Genomic DNA, 13,539 nt, shown 5'->3' on the forward strand with positions numbered 1-13,539 from the left:
ACTCATCACTTGAAGCTAGTTTGCTTCCCCAAGCTCTTACTCATTTCACATGGTAATCATGTTATTCCACATTTTTTAAATATATTGGTTTTTATGTTGAATAATGCATATTTTTTTGTTATTTGAATTTGTTTTGTATTCAATTTCACTCTTTGTTCTTGTTCTATTTGGTGTATTAGACTTACATACATGACTCCTGGCTTGCTTGTCTACAGTGTGCATTTGCAGACTTGATAGTCTCCCTCTATTTTTTCTACTTTTACATTGTATTGATGGATATTTTCATTTATTTTTGCTTCTATTGTTGCTATTATTTACCTTCTTTTTAGTCATTAGCCTTTATCACACAACCCCCTAAACAAAGTGACTTAAAAGAGCTATAGGCAGGTGAAAGGTGACTGCGATATTAAATCAACAACATTGGTTAAATGTCACACTGTTAACATGAATAGTTGTGAGCTAAGGAAAAATTTGTACAGAATAAACTTTTTATGGCCAGATTCAACAAATCAATACACAAATTATTTATGTTGAATGTCAGCAAAACAATATACATAAACTATTTATGTCCAGGATCAACAAAGCAACATATATAAACTATTTATGCCTAGATTCAGCAAAACAACACACACATTTTTTCTTCTGAATGTTCCCATGGAAGTTAAAATAATTATATGTCTTGAGTAATGTTTTGTGATAAACTGAAATTCAATTAAGTAGTTTTTGTCCATCATGCAAATTTATAATGTATAGAACCTTGAAATTTCCATTTTGTGTAGGTTGTCAAGCTGAAAGCTTTTAGCAAATTTGAAAATACAGCAGAAGCTTTGAGTGTTGCTACATTGATTGTTGATAGAAAAGCCAAACCCAGCAAGGGTAACACAAGTGAACAATTTGAGGGGGAAACATTAGCAGTAAGCTGATTCAAAGCTCAGGAATGCGATAAAGGAGAAATAAGTATAATCATTTTGTTCTAAATCAAAATTTTATCACAATTATGCAATAATTATTATATAATGTTGGTTTTCATATCCCTGGATGATGCTTAATTGTTTTCTATGTTGTTGCAGAAATTTGAATGTGTACACAACAATGTTGTTCTAGATTTAATGTGAGGTCTGCAAACTCAGTTGAGTGAACTGATAACTAGTCTTGGAGTTCAATATTTATCTCCTATGAGCTTGGGTCTCTCCCACAACCTTTCAAGATTTAAGCTAAAATTTAGTCTGGATAAGGTAAGTGTTATGTTCTACTTAGAATTGACCTAGATATGTTTAAACATTCTTGTGCTTTCTATATGCCTGTTGAAATACATATACTCAGTTTTATCTTCCTTTGATATGTACAAGTTATGGCCAACTCTGTTGGTTATGTTTTAATATTTAATAAGTTTGATTTCATATATAGATACTCTCATTGGAATTTACAACAAATTGAATTATTTACTTCAGTAGTTTTGTACTTGATCTTTTTGTTCTTAAACTCTTAGTATTTTTCCATACATCCTTTTTTGATGAAGTTCTTGCACTCGAATGATGTTGTAACACGAGGTGTTTGTTGATCTGCACATACTAACTGCCATTTCAAATTATTATATCCTACCTTCCAAGTGGATATAATGCTCATTCAAGCAATTGGTCTACTTAATGATCTCAACAAAGAGCTTAATACGTATGCAATGAGGGTACGAGAGTGGTATGGATGGCATTTTCCAGAACTGTCAAAAATTGTCCAGGATAATATACAGTATGCTAAAGTAGTAAAGCTTATGGGTAGTCGCACAAATGTTGTTGATCTAGATTTCTCAGAGGTAGCCTTTTTTATAATTAATGGTATTTGAGTTTATTTATAGAAACATGTAAAGTGTATAATATTACTATTACATCAATTTCTTTTACTGAGAATATTTTCATTTTTCTAATATTTTTTTCAAATACTTCAAGAAAGTTGAATCAGAGTTAAAAGAGGCAGCAGTGATATCCATGGGGACTGAAGTCAACGATCATGACATGCTAAACATTAAATCTTTTTGTACCCAAGTTATATCACAGTATATATCACAACTGTTTGATTATATCGAATTTGAGAACTCTCCATTGTGTCCAAACAAAATATACATTTGAGGTATCTCCCAACATGCATACCTCCATGCACCCCTTGGTTTATATATATTTTTGGTCTTGGAGAAGCTGCTTCTGAGGGGGAATACATTTTTCTTCCTTCTGCTATGTTGCTCCACATTTTCTCTCTTGGTTGTAACTTGTTATGTAATAGTTTTGGTCATGTTTTTAGACTTTAGGAGCTACTAGGTTGTTTGAGTCTTAGAGTGTTCTTCTAGTAGAAATTTTGCTAGTTGTAGTCACCCTAGGATCATGACAATGATACGATTGTAGTTGTGCCATAGGGATCATGAGGATCCATGTTGTTGGTGTATGATATTCCTTGTTTTGTTTCTCAAAAATATGTTGCCATGTCATTGTTGAGTCTAGGAGTGACGTTCCATAGATGAGTTGTTAGTGCATAGAGACCAAGAGGGATATTGTTGTTGTTAAATTTGTATCATGTGTTGAGTTTTGATCATTTACATAAGCTAATTTAACACTTGAATATGCGTCAGTTCAATTTGGCGATGAAATTCATGGTTGTTGCTATTGCTCTCGCTCAAATCATGCAACAATATTTTGGGGTGGTCTTTGAGACATGAGAGAGAATTCTAGTAGACAGTCATTGCCCTTGTTGTTTCATAACAAGGCCTGGGGTGGTGTTCATAGTGGATGCATATGGCTGGGAGGAAAACTGCTACTACATATCTAGTCCACATGAGCGTATTTTCATACAGATAAGTATTTTCAATGACAATTATGAATATTTTGTTTTAATATTTATTGTATGTTGTGTTTGAATGATGAAGTGTTAAAGAGAAATATATGTATTGTGCATGATTTCTCTATATAAATCATGATCAGGAATGAGAATATTTCAATTAGTTGTGCCTTTTACCATTGTGTATAAGCTAAATGAACGTGCCATTTTGTATGAGTTGAATGAAAGATAAATTGAGATATACTATGTTTGGTTATAATTCTGAATTTAGATGCCATGGAAACTTGTAAATGAGTTATTGAAAGCTCTTGATAGGAGAAAATTTTCTTCTGTGATGCAATTTGTGAGCTAGTTGTCATACATTATTTATAATATGTAGTCTTTTTCTTTCCATTTGTTTTCACAAGTTATCTATAACCTGGGCTTTTTAGCTTCTAAATTAGTTGCCATGATTATTCTTAAACTTTTCTAGAAGGTTGTTAAGTTTTTAAGGTGTTATTTTCTATTGTGGTGTTTTATTTGTTTTGTTTATACAGGTCATTTGACCACATAGTGGCCACTACCGCCCAGTGAAGAAAATTTGTTCGAATTCCTTGCTTTTTTGGGGAAAAATGACATTGGCATTACTGATGTTGCGGTATATGTCATACAAATATTTTATAGTCTACTTTAGTTTATATTCCAGTTTTCATTGTCTTTCATATCTTATACACTGCATTGTATCTTTTTTCATTTTTAGAAGTAGAACTCAATATTGATGGTAAAAAATAAGAATTGAAGAAAGAGGAGGGCAATAACACTAGAGCGGAAAATGTAGAAAGAGAGCGAGAGAAGAGAATCAGTCTAGTGATACCCTTAAAGCTAATATCCCGCATAAAGCACACACATACAGACCGATGGTCAAGTCTTTATAGTTGGTGAATTCACCTACAATGTCTTGGCAACACAATAATAATGCTTTGAAGTGATGAAACAATATTTCATGCGTAAATTGTAGTCCAACCAATATTAAGTTGGAGACTCATATTGTAATACACATTTTATATAATATAATTTGTGGTTAAAATTATTTAAAGTTGTACTTGATATTCTTTATTGTTGTAACTAACATATGTAACTTTGTGTTTTCATATTAGATGAACATGCACATTGTATGCCAGTTTTTAAATTTAGTCGCAAAATCATATTAAACAATTTATTTTCATTAATAATGAACACATAAAATCAATTTAAAACTACTAAATTAGTAGTTTATATTAATTAATGATGAACACAAATAAAATGAATATACAATGACTAAATTGGTCATTTTTAATCATTATTAATTAAAGTGAATGAAATTAATATGAATAACTAAATCAGACATTTATATAATGAATATGAAACTATTAAAAAAATATGAATGACTACAGTAAATGGTACTTTTGTAATTATAAATAATGACTAAATTTTTCAAATATACGATTATTGGTAGCTAATTTACAGTATCTTATAACATGATTAAAATTTAATCATATTTCTTTGGTCATTAATTGGTTTCAAATTAGGACTAAGTTTGCATATATATAACTATTAATATATAATTTATAGTATCTTATAACGAATCCACATTTTGGTCATATTTATTTAAGCATTAATTGGTTTTCTCAGGTCATCATGAGGTAGTATATTTCGTTATGTATTTGGTCATTAATTGTGACAATTAATGACTAAATTAATAACCAAATTTATGACTAAATATACTACTAGACGATAAAATTGAAACTACAGCCCACGGGGCTTTGGATTGATGGTGAATGGGTGCGTTGTTAAGGCACTCCTTGTGATAGGTCACTGGTTCAAATCCCTGTGGGTGCTTACTTACCAAAAAAAAAAAGATAAAATTGAAACAACCAATTAATGACTAAGATAAATATGACTAAAAGTTGGTCGCGTTATAAGATACTGTAAATTAGCTACTATTGGTCACCAACTGAAAAATGGTCATTTATATGCAAATTTTAGTCATTGTTTTAGTAACTAATTAGTCATTTTGTACTAGTGTATTGGAAGCACATCGAGTCTCCTCAGATTGTAGCAGTCTTGGCTTTGAAGCTGAGTCCAACACAGAAACTCAATTAAAGGGAAAGAAACAAATTACCTTTGTTCCAGCAACTAAAGAAGGGCATGCGCAGCAATAAAAGGGAGACATGCAACCCAAAAGTCAAATCCATAAAAATCAGCAGCAACAAAATATGAATGTTGGCCAAGCACATTGAGTTGCATGTGCTTTTGCTTCTTCCAAAGTAGATCTAAGCCATCCTGGTTTCTTTCTGATTTCAAGAACAACTGGTTCTACCAATCATAAGGCCCTTTGGCTCTTTAGGACATTTTGTAGAACTTGAATATTCTTCCTTGGAAGCCTAATGCTTTATTTCATCGTAGGAGTACATGGAAACTTCCTTAGATTTCCAATATGCAACCTTCTCATCAAAGGTGACATCCCTGTTGACCTCAATCCATGGATGTTCTGTAATGTAGATTTTGTAGGATTTTGATGATTCGTTGTAACCAACAAATATTCATTTCTTTCCTAAAGGTTCTAGCTTATCCTTTTATCCGTAGGAACATGGATGTAAACAGGGAAACTAAAGATTTGCATATGTCCAACCTTTGTCTTTTGTTTGGTGAATGCTTCTTTAGGAGTCATATCTTCTAGAATTTGATGAGGACTTCTATTCTGAATGTGAACAGTTCTTAAGAATGCTACTCCCCATAAGAACATGGACAATTCTTGATCACGCATCATATCCTTGAAGAAGTCTTCAATGGTCATGTTATTTATTTTTTCCACTCCATTTTGTTGAGGGTTATACTAGGGAACAATCAACTCCCTCTTAATCCTAGCTTTCTTACAAAAAAAAAGAAGTTATTTTAAGGTGTATTCTCCTCAATTGTCATATCTCAAAATCTTGATCTTCTTACCTGCCAATTTCTCCACTTCAACTTTTAATTATTTAAACTTAGTGAAGACTTCATCCTTGGTCTTCTTGAAATTGATCCATATCTTACGAGAGAAGCCACCAATGAAAGTCACATAGTATAACGAACCTCCAAGCAGTGTCATAAGCATACAACCACATACATCAGAATGAATCAAATCCAAAACTTCTTTAGATCTATTGTCACTGCTTGGAAATGGATTCTTGATATTCTTTCCAAGTGCACAACCTTTACATACACCTTTATGATCTATCTGCAATTTAGGAACACCTGAAACTATTTGATTCAACTCAGGCAATGCTCTATAATGAAGGTGACCATATCTCTTATGTCATAGTTCACTTGGATTAATTTCATCATGTACTAAAGCTTGAGATGGTTGACCCAAGGATCTACACAATTTTCCTTCACAAATTCCAATAACTCTAGCATCATCTATACTAGAGCCTTTGGGCCATACTAGTACTTTGCCATCAACAAAAACTACTCTATCTCCTTTATCTTCCAAACATGAAATCGAGACTAAGATTTTTTGCAAACCTAGCACATATGGAACATTGTTGAGATGGACATTGTTTCCATATTCCAACTCAATGGATGCTTTTCCAACTCCTTTGACTGCATAACTATGTTTGTATCCAACCTCTATCCTTCGAGATAGTTTTATTGTCCATCATTCTAGTGGTATTTCAACAATCTCCTGTCATACGTCTTGAACCAACACTATCTACCAGCCACATATCATCAACATCTACAATAGAGCCTATTAGAGCTGAAAAGTAAAAGAAATATTTGTCACCTTTAGACTTCTTTGGATGTTCATCGTAAATATCAGTTGTGGAAGCATGTTGTTTTTCTTCTCTTTTTATTATTAGTCATTTCAGGGCAATCATTTTTATAATGTCCAAATTTGTGACAACCATACCATTGAACTATTGACATATCCTTCTTCCATTGGGGAGGAGGGGGCCTTCTTTCTAACTTCATGTTTTTAAAGCCATACTTCTTCTTTCCTCTATTCTTCTTGTAGTGAGTTGCCAATTCTTGAGAGTCTTCCTTTTTATCTCTTGATATAAGCCTTGATTATTCGTAAGCACAAGAGGTCCATATTTCTTCAAAAGAGAGAACATCATTCTTCCTACTTACACCTGCTACAAATGCATCCCATGATCTAGGTATTCCATTAAGTGTGGTAGTCACAAGTTCTTTCTCAAAGACAGTTTCATCAATTGCTTGAAGTTGGTCCCTTATTTGAGAGATTCTTACAAAATATGAATACATTGTCGTCATTTGTCATCCTCACATCATGAAGATCATTCTTCAAACCCATCACTTAACTAATGTTGTTGATTGTAAATAGTTTGGTTAGGGCATCATACATTTCTTTTGAAGATTCAAGATTTGCAATGTAGGGAATCATGTGATCTCTAATCGAATCCATAATAAGACTCATGGCAGTGATGTCATCTTCTTTGAACTTCTCATTTCCTGGCATTATTTGCTCGTTCAAAAACTTTACCTTCAAAATATCCAAGTGTTTGTTCTTTGCAAGAAAAAGATCAATTCCAGTCTTCCAAACTCTGAATTTTGAGACCCCTTCTAATTTGTTTTTTGATTTCATATAAGAAGCCATGGATGTAAATCAACAAGGACTTCAACAATAGTGATCTCAATGTAGGGTTTCTTCAAGAGTGATCTCAATGTTCCTTCTTTGACCAAAGATTTGATCCCATGTTGATTTTTCATGTGCAATAGATACTAGCACAATATTTTTGAAAATTAATAATTACTTCTAATGATGATCTTCTTTTAACTATTCCAATATATCATTAAGCAATTATACTTCATAAATTCTTTTATTTTTTATGACTAGCAGAATCAGTGACGCGTCGACACTCATACTCGCGTGACATGGGGTCAATCCCTGACGACTGCCACTATAACCTCCAGGGGAAACCACACCGCCCCTAAGCACGACACACAGGTAATTCGAGGTTTGAAACTGTGACCTGCACAACGACACGAAAGCCTTAGCAATGTGTTTGTTGGCCAACAAGTCGCAACCCTGGGGAAATTATACTTCATAAATTCAACCATAAAAGAACAATAGAATAGTAGAGATCAAAATGCACAAAGAGAGAACAAGATTTACCATGAGAAAACCACTCAGGGGAAAATCCCAACAACCTTTTGATTAGAGAAATTATTTTGTTCAACAAGAGACACACCTACACCTTCTAGTCATCAACTAGATCAAACTGACTTTAAACAATTATATGGTCAAACCCTCCAAGTCAAGCCTTCCAAACAGATCCAGCAATTCACTTCTTCTAATTTTCCCCAAAATTTCGGCCCTTCCGCAACTGTTAGAAACCCATACTTTAGCCCCCTGCAATTGCCCAAAAATTGTTGTCCCTACAATAGAAACTACCCAAAAAGTATGAAAATTGGAGAGAGAGAAAGAGAGAGAGTCCTTCCACACATGCGAGCTAGAGAAGAGAGAAATAGATTAATTTCGTCCTTCTTTTCGTCCTCTTTGTCATCCTTGTCCTTTGCTAGGATTCCTAGAATTTGTCTTACTTGAGAGAGTGTGAATTGTTTCCCTGAGGAGGATATCGAACTGCCTTTGTATAGTGAATTGGATGCAGTTGAATGGGTGTGACTCTACTTGGGCTTACATGACTTGGAGGGAGGCTGACTTAACAGACTAGGAACCAAAAATTTTCAATTTTAAAAATTCAAATTTTCTTCTTTTAAAGGTCCAAATGGGACTTGACTATATATATATATATATATATATATATATATATTCTTTTGATTCTAGTATTTATAATATGCTTTACAATAATCAATATAAATACATTAAGGACCAAATATAAATTATGAAGACTAGCCATAGTTAAAAAATTCAATAATATCAAGGGAAGATTCTCTTCTAGAAACCTTCCTCGGGTTTACAAGATAGGATATATTCAAGTACAATATAAGAAAAATGTGCCTTCACCACTTTATAAACACATTTGCACTTAAGACATTAAATGAACACACCCACAATTAATTAATTAATATAACACTTACTAAGTAAATTGATGCTCACCCATAAACATTAGCAATGAATCATCCATCAAACCTAAGAAAGCATCCACAATTAGCCTTTTCAATGAGGCGCCTTCGTCTTCCGTCAATAACACAAATCTATGACAAAATAACTTGAACAAATTTAAGAAACTTTAGACTTCCTAAGATATTTCTTCCCCAATCCAACCATGAGAAAATGAGAGGAAATTCATCTCTATTTATAGAATAAATGCTCAACTTACCTTATATTAAAATATTTATTTTTTTAAAGCCAAAAGTTGTATTCTAGCCTTTGGAAGGGCAAAAGTCATTTTATGCAAATATTATATTAAAGTACAACATAAATGTGTCTTAAGTGACTTGTACAAAAGTCAACACATATAAACCCTCAACAATGACCCATCTCCACAAATAAGGGGAATAAGGGTTTCAATTGCTTAGCATCCAACCTTTGAGGACATTCAAATTTGTTTGCTCCTCCAATCATGTCTTATTGATGTTTCGAAATAAGCACACACACTGCATACATCTTCAACATCATTTAAGAGGGGTTTCCCAAGCCACATCCAAAGGGTTGGCTTCCTTTACCTAATGTGCAAGTACGACCCCAAGTCCTTATTCAAGATGGAAATGTAGACTTCTAAAATCAACACGAATGCCTCCTCCCTAAGTCAAGCAAACAATGCTTCCAAGCATCTGCCAATGTGGACAACGGGAGAACATTCTTCCAACTATGATCAAACACTTCGCAAAATACGACTCTTGATTTATTACAGAACTTAATAAGTTGGCCCTCCATCAAAATTGTTCTTTCATACATTTAGATCAGTTTACCAACAATTTGTAGGTTGGCTCAATAACTCTGCTCAAAAAAAAATTTGCTTCCACCCGTATATATATATATATATATATCATTGATTTGCTCTATAACCAAGTGCATCAACAAGTTGGTTCTACATAATGCAACCACTTGGTTAAGTGTCCAAACAATTTTGAGATTAAACACTCGCTTCTCCATTACATGTTCATTCTTGTCTTGGCTTTGTACTTCTTCACAAGTCATTAAGGCTACCTTGCTATATATGCCAAAATGCTCCAATAATCATTTCAACTCCTCATCGCACTAGATGTCCTTAACACTTGTATATAGGTTCAGGAACACCATTCAAATCAAAATGCATGTTTTATGTGTGAAGTCACGTAACAAGTGGATGAATTTTTCTATGTCCTGGACATTCTAATACTTAGATGTTTATATCGCAGCAAATTATTTCACGATTCACCCAATATCAGAAGGAAGTGTTGCCACACTAATATACAACCTCCATGCCTCTACCCACAAATCTAATTCCTTTGGTCAAGTTTATGACTTTACTACTTCACTTTGTCATTTTAGTAGACATGTGAGAAACATCTTTGCATGTGGCTTCTAAAACACTAAAAACCCTTTGTTTGGTTCAATAGTAAAAATAGTAACTTGCCATTATTTTTATGGAGCATGTGTTGTGTTTACCAATAGTGTATAACAACTTCAACTATGATGCATGAGTTCTAGGTAAAATGGATGTGACCACTCAAATCTATACGCAAAATCTTTCTCAATGTGTTCTAAAGAGTTTTGACATAAATTAGTCTAAGTTGAGTCCCTCTCTAGTACATAATGTTATGATCATATAAAGGCACGTCAGTAGGGATTCAAATTTAGAATATTGAAATTTAAAAATCGTTCAGCATACCTTAGTTGATGAAGGATACCAACCTTCCTAACCTGTGGATCCACATGCATCTAAATCCCAATAGTCTCATTTAAGTACATTGATTTGTCCTCCTTTGTATAGACTTTTTCACCAATGCATTCCTCCACATTGAATTATGCATTGCAAGAAAATTACTTAAGTGAGACAAAGAATGAGATCAATGAAGGACAATATTGATAACCATTGACAAAAAGGCATCTACAAAATTTCTTGCTCCTATGTTCTATGCTATATTGGAGAAACAAGAAGATCTTCTAAATCGGGATGAAAGAACATGGAGCTCATGTAAAAAATGAGTTCACTCCTTAGCCATTGTGGAACATTATGTCAAAAAAAAACATCATGTATACCTGGAAGACACTCAAATCCTTGCTCAAGAAAATCATTACTACAAGTGTTACCTAAGAAAAGCCTTAGAAATTATGAATAACCTTAATAATATGAAAAAGGATGGTTGTTTGGAGATGAGCAAAAGCTAGCTTCCATTATTTAACAGTCAAGTGTGACTCACTTATTCCTTGTTCCTTTGTTACCTAGTTTCCCTTTGTTCCCTTTCCCTTTTCCTCCTCCTCCCTTGTCTTTAGCTTTACTGGTTCATCCTCTCTTGTTTATATAAACCTAATTTATTATTTAGTACTATAATATTAATTATTTTCAAGTGAGTGATACTTTAATACTATTATATATGTTTATTTCTATTGTTCTTTGTATATATATATATGCATTCATTTCTAACATTTATTTAAACTTATGTGTATTCTTATTGTTTATGAGTACTTATATTATTATTATTATTATTATTATTATATATTATTATATATTAGCATTCATTTCTAACATTTATTTAAACTTATGTGTATTCTTATTGTTTATGAGTACTTATATTTCTAATATTATTAATACTATTTCTTTGATATTACCATAGCATAGCAGTACTTACAATATTATTATTATAATTATTGTTGATCTAAAGATGATCTGAGGTTGTCATTGATGTCAACCCAAGCAGCACCAGGGGCTTCCCTGATCTTGCAAGGGAATTTTGACTTGACAACTTAGTCTATTTTTAGTCAAGGATCTTCTAGTTAGATTCTACTCGTCGAAATGTTTCCATTGATATATGGCACGCCAAGTAATTCTTCACGGTTTGAGAGATATTCATGTTTGAAGTTAGTAACCCCAATTAGTGAGCTAAAACCCTATGTTGTTGTTGTATGGCACTCATAATTGGTTTTGGTCATTGAATAGTCAATAATTAATAATTTTTTAAGCTCTTAAAATCCCTCCAATATTCTCTATAGAAGCCCCTCTCAATTCTATAAAAATAAATCTCATATATCCTCCAAATGTAGTGATCGTCGAATTTTTGCTATAACTTCATTTTTGCGAAGACTTAGATTCTGAAATTAAAACCCATTTGATTCGCAATCCTGATGAACGTCGTGACCGAATTTCAAATCTTGGTTCGCTATATTTTTGGAGATATGATCTGTGGAAGTTATGGTTTTTGCAGGTTGTCGAATTTCACCTCAAAGAAGTGACATTGGGAAAATCATCATAACCCTCTCTTAGAGAAGAGAATTGGAATTCTGTAAGAAGTGGCGGACAGTGCACGGACTATAGTTTTTTGTGTATCAATTTCAGAGCCAAAGGAGGAAACAGTGACACGTGGTACGTCGTACAAGTTCACTCTACTGAACTAGTCCATAATTAGGTCATTGTGAGAGATTGGGCATAACTTTGCCTTGAAGAGTCCAAATCAAGTCAGACCTGTGGTATTGGAAAGAAGACTCAGAGGGCTTCTTCAAGATCGAAGGAGATCTGAAATTGCAGAGATACATCAGATTGAATATCATGCTCCTAGAAGGCAAGAAAAACTAGATCAAGTGTTGTCAAGGGGTGCAAAGGACCAGACTTTCTAGGGCAGAAAGAGCAAGGTGCAGCAAAATGATGCAGCAGAGGTAAGCTACAAGTAAGTATATTCTGTATATGCATGTTCATCTCTTAATTTCATTAGTTTCTTTTTATTCTAATTTATTGTTTTTGTTTAGCACTGACATATGTTCTACATGATGAGGTAAGATTTGCTATTATCATGTCATGCGCATTTCTTTGAAGACTTTTTGCAGGTATTATATATTCATCAAGAGAAGACTCAATGCATAATCTAATGTTCTGAAGAGTGAGAAAGGGTAGCATGACAAGAGCAGCAATCAAGGTATAGAACAACAGCAAGAAGTTCACTACATGAAGTCTTCAAGTGGGAAGCACTGCATACAATCATTGTAAAAGTATCATTGTACAAAGTCGTTGTAAAATCATCATTGTAAAAGTTGTACAACTGTCTATCTGCCAAGAGTTGAAGAGGCAGTGTCAGGAGGTCTAGGATCACCATTAGGTGGTTGTGTCATAGTTGGGGTTATGGTCTAGTGTGTCTTCTTCTTCTACATCATTCTATATCATTGTAAAGTGGACCATTTTCCCTGGTACGGGAGTCCATTCTTCTTTTATTCTTCTATAGGGTGATAGGGTGGTGCTAGGCTGGTGCATGAAGTCGCCAATAGGTTCAAGCCTGAGAAAACTTCAAGGTGGTAGGGTGGTGCTAGGGTGAGTTGTAGCTCATTGGGTGTTGGGGCATCCGTTCAGTTGGCTACTAAAGAATCTTGGGCGTTGGAGCATCCATCCAGTGGGAGCTGGAGAAGAATGCTTTCTAGATTCTAGGAAGTTGGAGCTTTCTTTTCAATTGGAGTTGAAGATTAAAGAATTATTAGAAAAGCGTTCGGTGGTTTTTGACCAGGAGAGGGTTTTCCACTTAAAATTTTTGTGCCCCTATGTTCTTTTATTCACTGTTGTTACTGCATAAACATTAATGATAATTGAAGATTAACTAAAGCTCTGA

This window comes from Pinus tabuliformis, chromosome Q (assembly GCF_031772625.1).
Source record: "Pinus tabuliformis cultivar Carrire ecotype Pingquan chromosome Q, CPIR1, whole genome shotgun sequence".
Lineage (NCBI taxonomy): Eukaryota > Viridiplantae > Streptophyta > Pinopsida > Pinales > Pinaceae > Pinus > Pinus tabuliformis.